Below are 13666 nucleotides of genomic sequence, written 5' to 3' on the forward strand. Positions count from 1 at the left end.
TGGAACATCATTGCAAGAAATAGCAATCAGTCATCACAAATTGTTCCTTATTGATCTATTTTCCTGTAATTCCATTTGCCATTTTATTGTAGCAGGCAATATGAAATAAATCTGTTATGTGCCTTCTAAGGGCAGTTGGTTTTGGACATTGGTAAAGGGAAGGTCACATTGGTAAAGGAAGGTGATGGGATTGGTGTTGGAATATTGTATGCCTGAAATAACTGTGTTGTGAATGATTTTGTAAGTTGTGGTGTTAAAATGAAAAAATTTAGGGGCTGGAGAGAGTACTGGAGTGGTAGGTACTGGAGAAGCAGGGACGGCATTTGCTTTGCACACAGCCAACCAATTTTGTTCCCTAGAATCCCACCTGGTCCTCTGTGTACTGCCGGGAATAATTCCTGAGTGAAGAGTCAGGTATAACCCCAGAGCATAGCTGGGTATGACTCAAAACCAAACAACAATATTTTTCAGTTCCCCCACTCTCCCAGAGACTAGCACTGTATCAGTTACATTAGTTTTTTCCGCCCACAATTAGAGTTATGTCCACATGCTCCTTGTCACTTTTATTCTAGGCAGATTCTCTAAGGAACCTCTTCCTTCTCCTGGGAGGAGATATCCAGGTGCAAGAAAGAACTGAGGAAGAAAAAAAAAGGGAATGTGACCTTGCCTCTACCTTCTCTTCTTAGCAGCCTCTTTCTTATCCTTCCTTGACTGCTGATTCACTTTTAAATTTGCTTCAATCATTTCTGAAAACAAACAGTTGTTTAGCTTTAGCAATTATCCAAGTGCAAGTTACTTGAGGGGTATCCATGGAATCATCCATGAGTCCAAACACTACAGACATATCTCCATTGAATACATATCCCAACACATAAAAGGCTCTTGGCTGGAGAGAGAGTACAATGAGGGTAGGGTGCTTGCCTTGCACATGGCTGATCCCAGTTTGATCCTTGATAATTTTCATGGTATCCTGAGCATCAACAGGAGTGATTTCTGAGCAGAGTTAGGAGTTAACTCTGAGCAAAACCAAGTGTGACCCAGGCCCATTTCTTTTCCCTTTGGGGTCTAAACTGACATACTCCAGGAATACCCCTGATTACCTTCATGGAATATAAATGTGAATAGCTGAAGGAGTTTCTTTCTTTATCTTTACAGACAATACTGCTTGAATTTTTAAAGTAATAAAAATTATTTTCTGGGGCTGGAGCGGTGGTGCTAGAGGTAAGGTGTCTGCCTTGCAAGCACTAACCTAGGATGGACCATGGTTTGATCCGCCGGCATCCCATATGGTCCTCCCAAGCCAGGAACAATTTCTAAGTGCATAGACAGGAGCAACCCCTGAGCGTCAACGGGTGTGGCCCAAAACCAAAAAAAAATTTTTTTTATTTTTTTATTTTAGGGCCAACCTGGCGACACTCAGGGCTTACTCCTGGCTCTGTGTTCAGGGATCACTCCAGGTAGTGCGCAAGGGACCATATAAGATGCTGGGGATCTAACCTGTGTGCAAGGCAAATTCCTTACCTACTGCACTATCACTCTGCCCCCCCAAAAAACTTTATTTTTTGTGATCTGGGAAGAAGGAAGCAAATGAAATATGGGAAAGGAAAAGGAAAAGGATCTAAAAGAGAGGAAAGACAAAATCAGGAAAATCAGAGTGAGATGAAGGAGGGGAAAGGAGAGAGAAAGAAAGGATAAATAAAAGAGTAAAAGAAAAGGAAGAGGGGCCGGGAAGGTGGCGCTAGAGCTAAGGTGTCTGCCTTACAAGCGCTAGCCAAGGAACGGACCGCGGTTCGATCCCCCAGCGTCCCATATGGTCCCCCCAAGCCAGGGGCGATTTCTGAGCACATAGCCAGGAGTAACCCCTGAGCGTCAAACGGGTGTGGCCAAAAAAAAAAAAAAAAAAAAAAAGAAAAGGAAGAGAAAAAAAGAAAAGAGAGAAAGAGAGAAAAATACAAGAAAATAAAGGAAAGGAAAGGAAAGGAAAGAAAAAGAGAAAAATAAAAGAAAGAAAAGAAAAGGCAAAAACTGGGCCCGGAGAGATAGCCCAGTGGGCGTTTGCCTTGCAAGCAGCCGATCCAAGGAACAAAGGTGGTTGGTTCGAATCCCGGTGTCCCATATGGTCCCCCGTGACTGCCAGGAGCTATTTCTGAGCAGACAGCCAGGAGTAACCCCTGAGCGTGCCGGGTGTGGCTCAAAATACACACACACACCAAAAAAAAAGAAAAGAAAAGAAAAGGCAAAAACAAGCAAACTTGTTCCATTCACCCAGTCTGAATAAGATTCAGGGACCTTGTCTGTGCCCCTGGTCCTGCAGGAATAATTGAAACCTCGAGGGACCAGTTCTCATTGAACAGCATGCAGCTGTTCACCCTCTTTGTACATTATTCATCACCTATTTATGCTATTTAGATTTGCCAAAGTCAAAAGAGCTCAAGATAAAAATACTCATCTTAACTTTTGGCCATTTAAAACATCCAAACAATAAACATTTAGGGACACAAGAGGCAAGAGAGGGCCAGGGAAAAACTCAGATGGAACCTATTGGGCAGGAAAGAAACAGTAATTTCAAGTAGCAACAAGTGCCAGTCAATCTGCTTAAAGCTCCATCAAGACTGGCTGTGGCTCCTTGTTTAAGCTCTGACAATTGTCTCCTGAGAACCACTTTTCTGCTAATTTTCTCTTCCATCCACAATGCCCACCACTTGACCCCCAGGTCTGTGCTTGCTCAGGACCCAGCCAATTGGAAATCCATATCCAGCTCACTCCCTTACTGCTTTCCTCTCCTGCTCTGACACCTGAAGAATGCTCTTGCGTCCCTCAATGGTTCAAGGTGCCCACTTCGGCCCTATTAGCTGGATGGTCCAAGGCTCCAGTTGCACTGTCTTCGTAGGTTTGAAAACTCTGAAGTCATCTCTGTATGGCTGTGGGTGTCCAGTCTAGGCCCATCCATTCCTGACTGGGTACCCAGTGACCTTCCTGTCTCCTTCCTGCCACCTCCCCTCTCTTGTTCCTCTCCAGTGACATTGCCCGAAGGACCCTGGTGGGCAAATGACCATGCAGGCACGTCTGAGTAATCCCAGTCAAGGGCATGGAGGGAAGGACAGAGCCCTGGATGGGGCCCCTGCTCTGACAGGAGCAGGGCTAATAATAGGAGAGAAGATTAGGGAGGGATTTGAAGTGCATTGTTATCTCAGAGGAATGGCCTCCCAGAGCCTCTTTTCCAAGCTCTTCCAAGAGTCCCAGCCCCTCCTTGGCCCCCTTCCCCACCCTGCAGGGGTGTTCACTGCCTCCCCACTTCTTTCTCTCTTCTTTTTCTCCATTTATGCACACCCTCTGCTGTCCTCTCACCATACCCCTGTCTTCCCAGCCCTATTCTAATTCCTCATCCCTTTCTGCCCATGTTCGTGTCTCACAAACCTAGTTTTTGCCTAGTTTTCTTGCATCACTTTGCTTCATATCACCCTCCCACTTCTTTCAAGTCCATCTTCCCCATTTCCACCTCCCTCTGGATCTTCTCATCCTTATTCTTCAAGCTCCCCACTGTCCTCCAGTGCCAGAGTTACTTCCAGGCCACTGGGCTTTGTCTCCCCTCTCCTAACCAGTGGAACCAGGTTATCATCCACTCCTCCATCTATTGGCTTGTTCTGTCCCTCTCGGACCTGAGCCGGGCAAGCACAGGATCCTACAGTCGAGGAGGGCTGGTGGCTCCATCCCTCACTACTAGAAGCCATCCCAACTGAGAACAGGTCCAGGTCTCATAGGCCCCATGAGGCTCTTCCTGAGCCCAGCACAGCTATTCTTAGGATACTGATACCACAGAAGGGCCTTCTGTTCTGCTTCATGCTGACAGCCCTGGAGCTGCTCTAGGCAAGGTATGGGGGTGGGGCCTGAGCTCCCTGACCTGTTTCTCAGAGAAGATCCTCTGCCCTTGGGACAAGGTCACCTCCCCCATGACACCCAGATACATAGTTCCCCAATTCTGCCTTCCTTCCTGTGATTTGGTCAAGTCACTCCAACATTGACCTTGGGCTCTGACTGTCCCCCTGCCAGCTCCTTGGTTGCACTGCCTGGGCCACCCTCTCTCTGACTCCCCAAGAACCTGTACCTGGCTCAGCTTTACTCCCAACAAAGCAATTACTCTGCCATATGCATCCTTCTTATGCTTCCTGTTAAAAACAGTGTTTGGGGCACAGTACACCCAGTGGTGCTCAACTCTGATTCTTGAATGTCCAGGAGTCCCATCAATAGTCAGTTCCTGAATCCAAGGCCACTGTGCACTTAGGATTAGTTAGCAAGTTTTCCCTTGATCCTCCATTTTGTTTGAGTTGTTGGTTTTGACATTACTCATAGGTTACTGCTGGCAGTACTCAGGGGATCATATGGGGTGCTGAAAATTGAACCCAAATTGACCGCAGATAAGCCATGTGCCCTACCTACTATCTCTCTGCTCCCTGCTCCTCCATTTGAACCAGATCCCAGAGCTCAGCCACCTTCTTTCTGAGTTGTGTGTATTGCTTTGTGATCTCAGTTAAAGTTCATGGCTGTACAGCACTTTGAGCCTGTGAAGTCGAGGGCAGGGGTGGGACCTGGCTCGAACACCAGCCACAGGTTACCACAGGCTCACAGCTGCCACCTTTGGTCCACGAGACACCAGCGAGAATCCTGTTCTGCTCAACTGATTAAGATCAGCAGCCCCCCAGGCCCTGGATAAGGAAGGATAGGGATGGTTAGAGCTCTGCAGCTCAAACCAGGCACTGTTTTTCTGGTGAAGTTAAAACTCTAGCAAAAGCAGCCAGACCAGGAACCCAGCTTGCAGGGACAGAGCTCTCTCTTCGGCCACTTTCTGACACCCAGCCCTGACTCAGGAATCCTCAGAATAGGGATGAAGGAAGTCAAGGCCTTTGTGAGGCCAACCAAGGCTGAGAGTGTGGCCAACCCAGGCACTGAAGTAGTGGAAATATGCCTGTCTGAGAACACAGACTGATGCTAGAACTTCCCTTCCTCTGCTAACCTGCCTCAGAGATTCAGGCTCCTCCACTTCAATATGCCCACAAAAAGTCCATGAATAAGAAAAGTGAACCCCATAGATGGGGTGAGGATGGGACAGCATTGTGACTCTCTTTTACTTCTTTAATTTCATGGACAAACCACGTACTTTGAGTGCCCCTCTTCTCCAGTACCTCACCGACATACCCTGTCCTGACACTCTCCAGAACAGCCAACACAGACCTGCCTACTCTCCTCCTCCTCCTCCTCCTCTCCTCTTCTCCCTCCTCCTCTTCCTTCTCTTACACCTAACATCCCCTTCTCCCTACATCCATTCTCCTCTCTTTTCCCCTTTCTTAACTACTTTTCACCCTCCTCCCACTCTATTCTTCACCCCTTCCCTTTCTTCCTTCCCCTCTTCCCTCCTCTTTTATGTTTTTGTTGGTTTTTATTTGTTTGTTTTTTGTCCATCTCCAGGTGCTCAGGGGATATTCCTGGCTCTCCACTCAGGAATCAGGAAACAATGTTCCAGGGGCTCATATAGGTTGCTGGGGATTGAACCCAGGTTAGCTGCAAGCAAGCCAAGTGCCCTACTCAATTGCTCCTTTTTTAATTGACTATCCTCCCCCTTCTCATCTCCCTCCTACTCTTCCTCAAACCCCACCCTCCATCTTCCTTCCTGCCCTCCACCCTCCCTCTTTGGCAGTGCTGTTGACCACCTGTGCTCTGGTCCACAACTTGGGTTTCCAGGAACTGTGCCTTGCTTGGCTTCTTGGCTACCCTCCAGTGGCCTTCTCACTTCTCTGCACTTCTCCATTCCTCACTCTGCCCCTGGCCGGGGCATTCCTCAAGCTCTTCCTCTTCTGTCCAATCTTCTGGCTCTTCTGATCCCAGTCCTGCCCATTGCCAACTTCCCACAGAAATAGACCATCTTCCTGGCAGGGCGACTCTCAGAAAAGCACCTCATCCTTCCTCCTGACTGAAAGTTGAAAGATCCTGGTCTCTCCCCATCCTGTCACTCCTTGTGTCAGGGGTCAGCCTCTCTCAGCATCTGAGTCCAGCAGCACTTTTTGGAGGAAAACCCTATCAGCCCACTCTCTTCCAGCTGGCAGAGACCCTCCTGTTCTTTAGGGTTTTTTTTTTTTGTTTTTTTGTTTTTTTTTTGTTTTTTTTTTTTGTTTTTTTGTTTTTTCTGTGAGTACACCACTCTGAAGAGCCCTCAGACTCTGAGATCATGACCTACAGCACCGATCCTGAGACTATCACCTGCAGCTTTGGGGTCCACATCCATGGCTGGAGGGCACCACGAAGCACAGACCTGACTGCTTCCAGGACTGTTCTTTCAGCTTGAACCCAGTGGCTTTCACACACTGTTTCTGTTTGTTTCTTTAATGGGGTCCACTCCTTGCAGTATTGGGGTTGAGGGATACACCCAGCGTGGCTCAACTTTTCTGTAGGACATGATGATTCCATCTTGGTTTTTATGGAACTTGAGGGACACCTGGTCTACACCTGGCTGGAGGTGAGCAGCTGGCCATACCAAGGACAGAAGTCAGGGCCTCCACCTACTGGTCATGTGCTCTGCCCTGGGGCCATTTTACTGGCCTTACAAAGTCTTCTCTGTGAACCCAACTCAAGCAAGACAATTAACTTGATGGGCAAATGTGAGCATTAAGGAAGATAATGTATATCAAGCATCACTCCAGAGCCTGGCACAGATTGGCACTACCCACCAGGACAATCTTTTCCTTTATCTACACCTGTCCACCTGAAACCCTCCGCCCTGCACACCCCCAGGCTGAGCTGTGGCTTCCCACAGCAGCCCCCAACCTGCCTTTGCTCCCAGTCTTTCTCAAAGCCAGTCTCTGCCTCAACTCCTCACCTTGAACTTCTGATTGAACAAAAGCCCTCCGCCCTCGCCTTGTTTCCGATGCACTTCACACTGTGAAGCCCAGAATCTCTGTCAGTTTCAGAGATTGCTTTGTGAAAATCAGGAAGGCCTAAGTCAAAGGCCAGGAACCCTCCTGAGGCACCCCCAGGGGTGAACACACCTAAAACTGTCCTCACACCTCAGGTGAGCTATAGGAGCACAGCCTGGGTATGGATGTGTGCTCCAGGAGGTGTTGTATCTGTACATATGTGAGCTTGCTGTGCACCTATGCATGTGTTTGTATTAGTGATTACCTTCACACGTGTGTGAGAAGGCTTGTGTGCTGTGTGCATCACCTATCACTGTTGATAGTGGGTATCTGGAAAGGAAGAAAAGTGATAGTTCCAGGAGGTCCTGCTTAAGGAAGTGTTTGATTAAAGTAGAGGCTTGAATTTCTGCCTCTTTTTCTGAAAACAAAAACAAAAACAGCATCTCCTTCTGGAGATTTAAGCTATCTTTTTTTTTTTTTTTAGGGGAACAAATATAGTGTCTTCCTGTTAACACTGAGACTACTACTACCTCTCCTGGATTGTTCCAGGACCCTCTGAGGAAACACTGGACTTAAAGCACAGAACCTCGGGTCCCTTGGGAAGCAAACAGCTGATGACTGACTATGCCTCAAGACTTCTCAAAATAATTATACCCATGCTTTGGCAATCTCTGCTTCCTCAGTGCTGACCGCAGCCTATAGTCACAGAATCCAGTCCATGGGCCCCAGCCCAGAGCACAGTCTACAGAATTTCTCCCATAGGGCACAACCTACAGGATCTGGTCCACAGGATACTGACATGAGACACAGCCCATAGAATCCTGCCCATGGGCCCCAGCCCAGCACACAGCCCCTAGAATATGGACCATGGAACACAACCCACAGGACCTGGCTTATGGGACCTGGCCCACAGGGATGACTGTAAGCAGAGTAGAACCTCAGGCAGAGGAAAAGGGGTCTGTGTCCAACAGAGGGGGGGGGAGAGGAGAGAGAGAGAGGAGAGAGAGAGAGAGGGAGAGAGAAGAGAGAGGAGGAAGAGAGAGAGAGAGAGGGAGAGAGAGAGAGAGAGAGTGTCTGGGGCAGAGTTCCAGGTCAAGATCCAGCAGGTGACTTTCAGGGGTACCCTATTATTACATAGCACAGTACTCAGAAATTCCCCTAGAAACCTCCCAGGGATCTCAAACTCAATTTACCTGGGGGCCGCAGGAGGCAAAGTCGGGTGATCCTTGAGTGCAAAGTCAGTAGTAAGCCTTGAATATTGGGGGTTGTGACTCAAACAACTAAAACAAAACAAAACAAAAAAAGATTCCTCTAGGGTAGGGCCACAAAATGTTGTACGGAGGGCCGTTTGCGGCCTGAAGGCCGCGAGTTTGAGACCCCTGTGAGTGAGTCTAGACCTTCTATAGATCAAGTCTGGCTTGAGCCAGGGGTGACTGAGACCATGAAAAAACATAGCCCCTAGTCTCTGTTCACTATCCCTCCTCGCTACACCTCAACTCTAGACCCATCAGGCAGCTGCATCCACAAACAGCAAGAGTTTATTTCAGACATACAAAACCTACCTGATGGCTGGCTGGCTTTGCTTTTTGGTCTTTGTTTGGGAGGGTTGTTTTATTTGTTGTTTTGTTTTGTTGTTTTTGGGGTTTTGGGTCACACCCAGCAGCGCTCAGGGATTACTCCTGGCTCTACGTTCAGAAATCACTCCTGGCAGGCTTGGGGGACCTTATGAGATGCCAGGATTCAAACCACCGACCTTCTGCATGCAAGGCAAATATGCCTTACCTCCATGCTATCTCTCCGGCCCCTATTTTTTTTTCTCAGCTTTTGGGCCTCAATTGGTGTTTGTTCAGGGTTCACTCCTGGAGGGCGAGGTGGTTCTGGGACCATCTGCAGAAGTAGGTCAAGCACCCTAACTGCTGTCCCATCTCTTTGGCCATAGTTGACTTCAATGGTGGACTGACCTCCAATGGGCCTCTGTGCCCTCCCCTCAGGACTCTTTACAGACATCACCATTTTAAACTGGGAGACTCCTAGTCACCTCAGCTTAGCATCATGTCCTATTGTGAGGGCAAGTCCAGGGGCAACAGTAGATGATGCTGCCTCTCTGGCCTCTGGTTGGGGTGGACTGAGCCCAGGACAATCTGAGGAGGTAGCTGCTGGCTCCTGGGTCTGGGACGGCTAACATCCGGGAGGATCAGCCATAGCAATGCTGCTCTTGACATCAGGGAGGCATGGCACCAAGAATCCCAGGCCCAGAGCCAGTCCTATCAGTCTCCACATGCCTGAGTTCCTGACACTAAAATCTGCCATTCTGGGAGGGCTGCCCTGTCTACAACTGAATGGACTCTTAACCTGTATAAACTTGGAAACAGGGGGTGGAGTGGGGTGTGTCTCAGCCTTGGTGCACAGTGGGATGTCCCTATGTGAGGAGCAATGCCGTGATTTTCTACTGTGGCTGATATGGCACCACATCTAGAGTGGGAAGGGTAGGGTTGTATTGGAGTTTTGGGGGGAAGTGCAATAAAGGTCTTTAGGAGCTGACTCTAAAGCTCTCCAGATGCCCTATTAAGCCCCCCCAAGCCCTTCACTCCCATATCCAGACTAACCCAGACCCCCAAAAGTCTCCCTTTAGTGAGTGGTATCCCTCCAAACACTTCCTGAAGGTGTGATCTTCTTGTCCAGATTCCCCCCCAAATACCAAGGACCAGCCCTTGCATGCTCTATCTCTCCTCCTTTGATATCTCTGTCTATGACAAGAGGAGAAGCTGGAAAAGGGTTGGGTTTGGGTATAGAGGTGCACAGAGAATCCTAGAGCCCTCAGGAAGACAAAAAAAAAATGACAAGAAAGAGCAGCTGTCTCCTCAGAGACACCTGAGAAGGGCAAAAAGCCCAGCTCCTGGCTTCCAGACTCCTAGAATTGGGGGGCTTGGGCTGAGTTCAGGAATTCTGGGGAAGGCAGATGGGAGCCCTACAATACGCTTCAGGACAGGGCCTCTCCATGTGTACAAACCCCAGAGGGCCTCTTTCCCTCTGGCATCTGTTCCTGTCCCTTTGAACTGGGGGCTCTAGTCTGAATTCCCCCTTGCAATTGAGGTCTCTAACTGTCCAGAGCACCCTCCCCCAAATCTCAGTGGTAATTTTAGCAGCTTTTTTTCTGGCATGCTCACAGCAAGTGGCCCTTGTCTAAGCTGACAGTTGATCAGGTGGTGACAGAGCACAGACAGAGCAAACCCCCTTCTGGGGCAGGGACCCCCCCTTCTGCCCTCCAAGCAGGCCTTATTTGGCCTTGCCCCATTCCTCTTTATTTATAGCACCTTGTCTGCTGGCTTCCACTTGTCTGCTGTCACTCCATAGCCCTGTGCATTGTTCAGCCCTGTCCCACACCTGGGTCTTACCACCCCCCCTAGGAATGTGCATGTGAGCAAAGACCCTGGCTGCAAGCTTGGGGATGGATTTCACTTCAGCCAACTGTTTTTGTTTTTCTGGTGTGAGGGCTGCACCCAGTGGTGCTCAGGCTTACTCCTGGCTCTGTGCTCTGGAATCACTCCTGGCAGGACCATTTATGGTGCTGGAGGTGGAACCAGGCTCAATCAGGTGCAAGGCAAGCTCCTTCACTCCTTTATGATCATATGCCAACTGTTGACTAGGAATGCGCGGAGAAGATTTTCATTTTGGTGCCTATGGGTCCTTATTGAGTAGTACAATGCCTGCAATGCCTGGCCTATGGTGGACACTCATGAGATCTTTGTTGAGTGAAGGAAGCAGTATGGCTACCCAGTCTTTATAGTGCTCTTGTTCCTTTTTTCTTTTGTTGCTGTGGTTCTGCAAATCCAATCCAAGGCCTCCATGGCAACGGTCAGGCAATGGCCCTACCATTGAAACACCCCTGGCCCGAAACTGTTCTCTCTATAAACAGGGTAGAAAAGAGAAGGGCACAAAGAAGTTAGGGAAATGAGGGTGGTCTCTAGAGACATCAGACCCTCTGGTCTGTCTCACTCCAGAGTCCAGAAACAAGAGGTAGGTTCTAAGGGTATAACTATGACTGAAGCTGGTGTTGCTCAACACAAAGGGACAGAAAGTGGTGTTGATTCATTATCCACAGAAGTTTCCACAGTCAGGGAGCCAGGTCCATGGCCTTGAAATGGCCCAGTTTTCATTGTGTGCCTCAGTTGCCCACTAAACCTGGAAACCTGAGCGGGAGGCATCCAGGATCCTTTTTGCCTTTTGTCCCTAGCTCCTAGCACAGTGGCATTAGAGTTGTGTTGCTGCCTGTCTTCCTACCCCACACTGTCGATACACACAATTCACCAGGGTGACATCTCTGCCCTCTGTGTCCCTATCCCACACCCATCCTCCAAGCCCATACTCTCCCTAAAGCTACTGAGAAATTGGATGGATTAATCCACTGGTACTGGAGAGCTGTGCCCAGGAATAAGGGGGGTTTCCAACCAAACTCCTCACAGGCTGCTTGGATGTGGAGTCTGTGAAGCTTGCACATACAGGGAGAGTAGAGAAGGGCCTGGGCTACAGTGCTCAGAGCCCTGCTCCTGCTCCTGGCCTGCTCCACCCTGCAGGCAAGGAGACAGTTTACCTCCTCCTGTACCAGGTCCCACAGAAATGCTCCCACAGAACCTCCTCAGAGCCAACCTGAGGAGCCTTCTGGCCTGGTGACAGTCTCCTCTTAGTTCCCAGCAGCAGGAATGACTGTGCTTGAGGTGTCTGCTCAGGACTGGAGGTCTGCAGGTCCCTGTGAGGCTGAGCCAGCCCAGCACACTGATTCCTCTTTGCTCCCCTATCCAGTGGCTGAGCTTCTTGCCCCATAAACCCTTGAGGAGGTGCTTCCTTTCTCCAGAAATCAGGACTCAAGCCTCCCCAAGGCCTATCTGACTCTGAGTTTAGTGACCTCAACACATTGTCCTGCTGATGGAAGAAAATCAGGATCCTGGGCCAGCGTCCTCATCTCTAAGTTTTCTGCTTATTGCTCATGCCACCTGGCAGGAATCTTCCCACCTTGGGTCTGTGGCCCCCTTAGACATCCTCCTTCTGTGGCTGACTTCAGTTCCATCTACCATCTATCTCCCTGTGGGCTGCAGGGCACAAGTCAGGTAGCAGGGAGGCCCTGAAGTAGGGCAGGCCAGCTCTGGCAGCAGGAGGCCAGGGCCACAGCATTAGAAGCCAAGGGAGTGGCCTGAGGTCCCAGTAGTCCAGTCAGGAGTTGGTGGTCACGGCCAGTCCCTGCTCCTGCTGCGCTGGAATGTGGAGCCTGGCCTGGGAGGTGTTTAGGCAGCCCCCCTGGGAACTCAGACCCTGCCCCGCCCCACCGTGCCACAACAATGAGACCACTCTGATTGTTTCCTAGCCCAAGGGGGAGGGGAGCACTGTTTGGGAGGGGGAGCCTGGGGGAAATGCTTTTAGTGACAACAGCCCTTTCTAAATCCGGCTAGGGACCGGGTGCAGGTGGGGGTGGGGGTGCCTGCTGCCCCATATAAACAGCCCTTGACCAGGCCTGCTCCCCAGCTCTCGCCTGCACGATCTTTCGATCTTTCCTTGCAGCTCTCAGGTAGGGGGACAAAGCTGGCAGCCTTCCTCTGGGATAAAGGGCCACCCACCCTGTTTAGGTAAGGGTCCCCCATCCTCTGGGAACAGGAACTCCATTCAGAGCTGAGCCAAGAGTTCCAAGCTGGGTCCCTGAGCCTCATGTGCAGACTGAAACATGTGTATATGAGTCACAGAATGTGGGGTGTGAGTCATAGGAATGGGGACATCTCGACATCCCAGAATCTGGGCCCCCAAGTCTTAGACACGTATGTGTATACATGTGTGTGCTTGAGTGTGCAGCCCTATGTGGTCTGAGTGTTGGTGAGGGAGGGTATGCTCCTCACTGACAGCCTGTGGTACAGAATTGTCCTATGTGTTTGTGGCCGGGACAAGCATGCCACTGGGGGAAGCAGAGGGGAGAAGGACAGCAAGGGTTGCACAGGTACTGTGTATCCTTACATGCTGGCCACCAGGTGTCTAGGTGTACCTGCTGTGTGTACACAAAGATGCCTGTGTGCACATTAGGCCACTGACGCACCAGGGGTTTGTACCCCTACAGCAGCTCACAACTACACTGCAGTTGTTCCAGACTAGATTCTCTGACGGAAGACAGTAGAGCAAGCCTGTTTGTGCTGGGATGTGTGACAGGCTACAGAATGATGGTGCCTTGTGTGTGGGGGTGGGAGTAGGCAGAAAGCATGTCTGTATAAGGCTTTTTTTTGGGGGGGGGACAGCACTTATGGGTTACTCCTGACCCTACACTCAGAAATCGCTCCTGGCAGGCTCAGAGAACCATATGGGGTGCCGGGGATTGAACCTGGGTCCGTCCAAGGTCTGCCGTGTGCAAGGCAAACACCCGTCACTGTGCTATCTTTCCGGCCCCTGTGTGATGCATGTTTGAAGCAATTGGCATGTGTGTTCATCAGAGGATCTTTGGGGTGCTCCTTGCCTGTGAGAGGTGGCCCCATGACAACAAAACCAGAAGAGGATGGCAGACAGCTGGCTTTGAAGTCAAGATACTTGAATTGGAGGCCTGGCTACCCCATCCTCTGCTTTTTCCTAGGCTAAGTCAGCATCTAAGCTTGATTTTCCTCATCTGGAGAATGGGATGAGAATTGAGAGAAAGTGTCCTCTGGACTGTAAAGCCCTAACCAGATGTGCCCATTAGTTGTTCCTTGGGTGGCTCTGAGAGGGCAGGGTCTCTGGATGGAGGCTGTAGAAAT

The sequence above is a fragment of the Suncus etruscus genome, chromosome 2 (assembly GCF_024139225.1).
Source record: "Suncus etruscus isolate mSunEtr1 chromosome 2, mSunEtr1.pri.cur, whole genome shotgun sequence".
NCBI lineage: Eukaryota > Metazoa > Chordata > Mammalia > Eulipotyphla > Soricidae > Suncus > Suncus etruscus.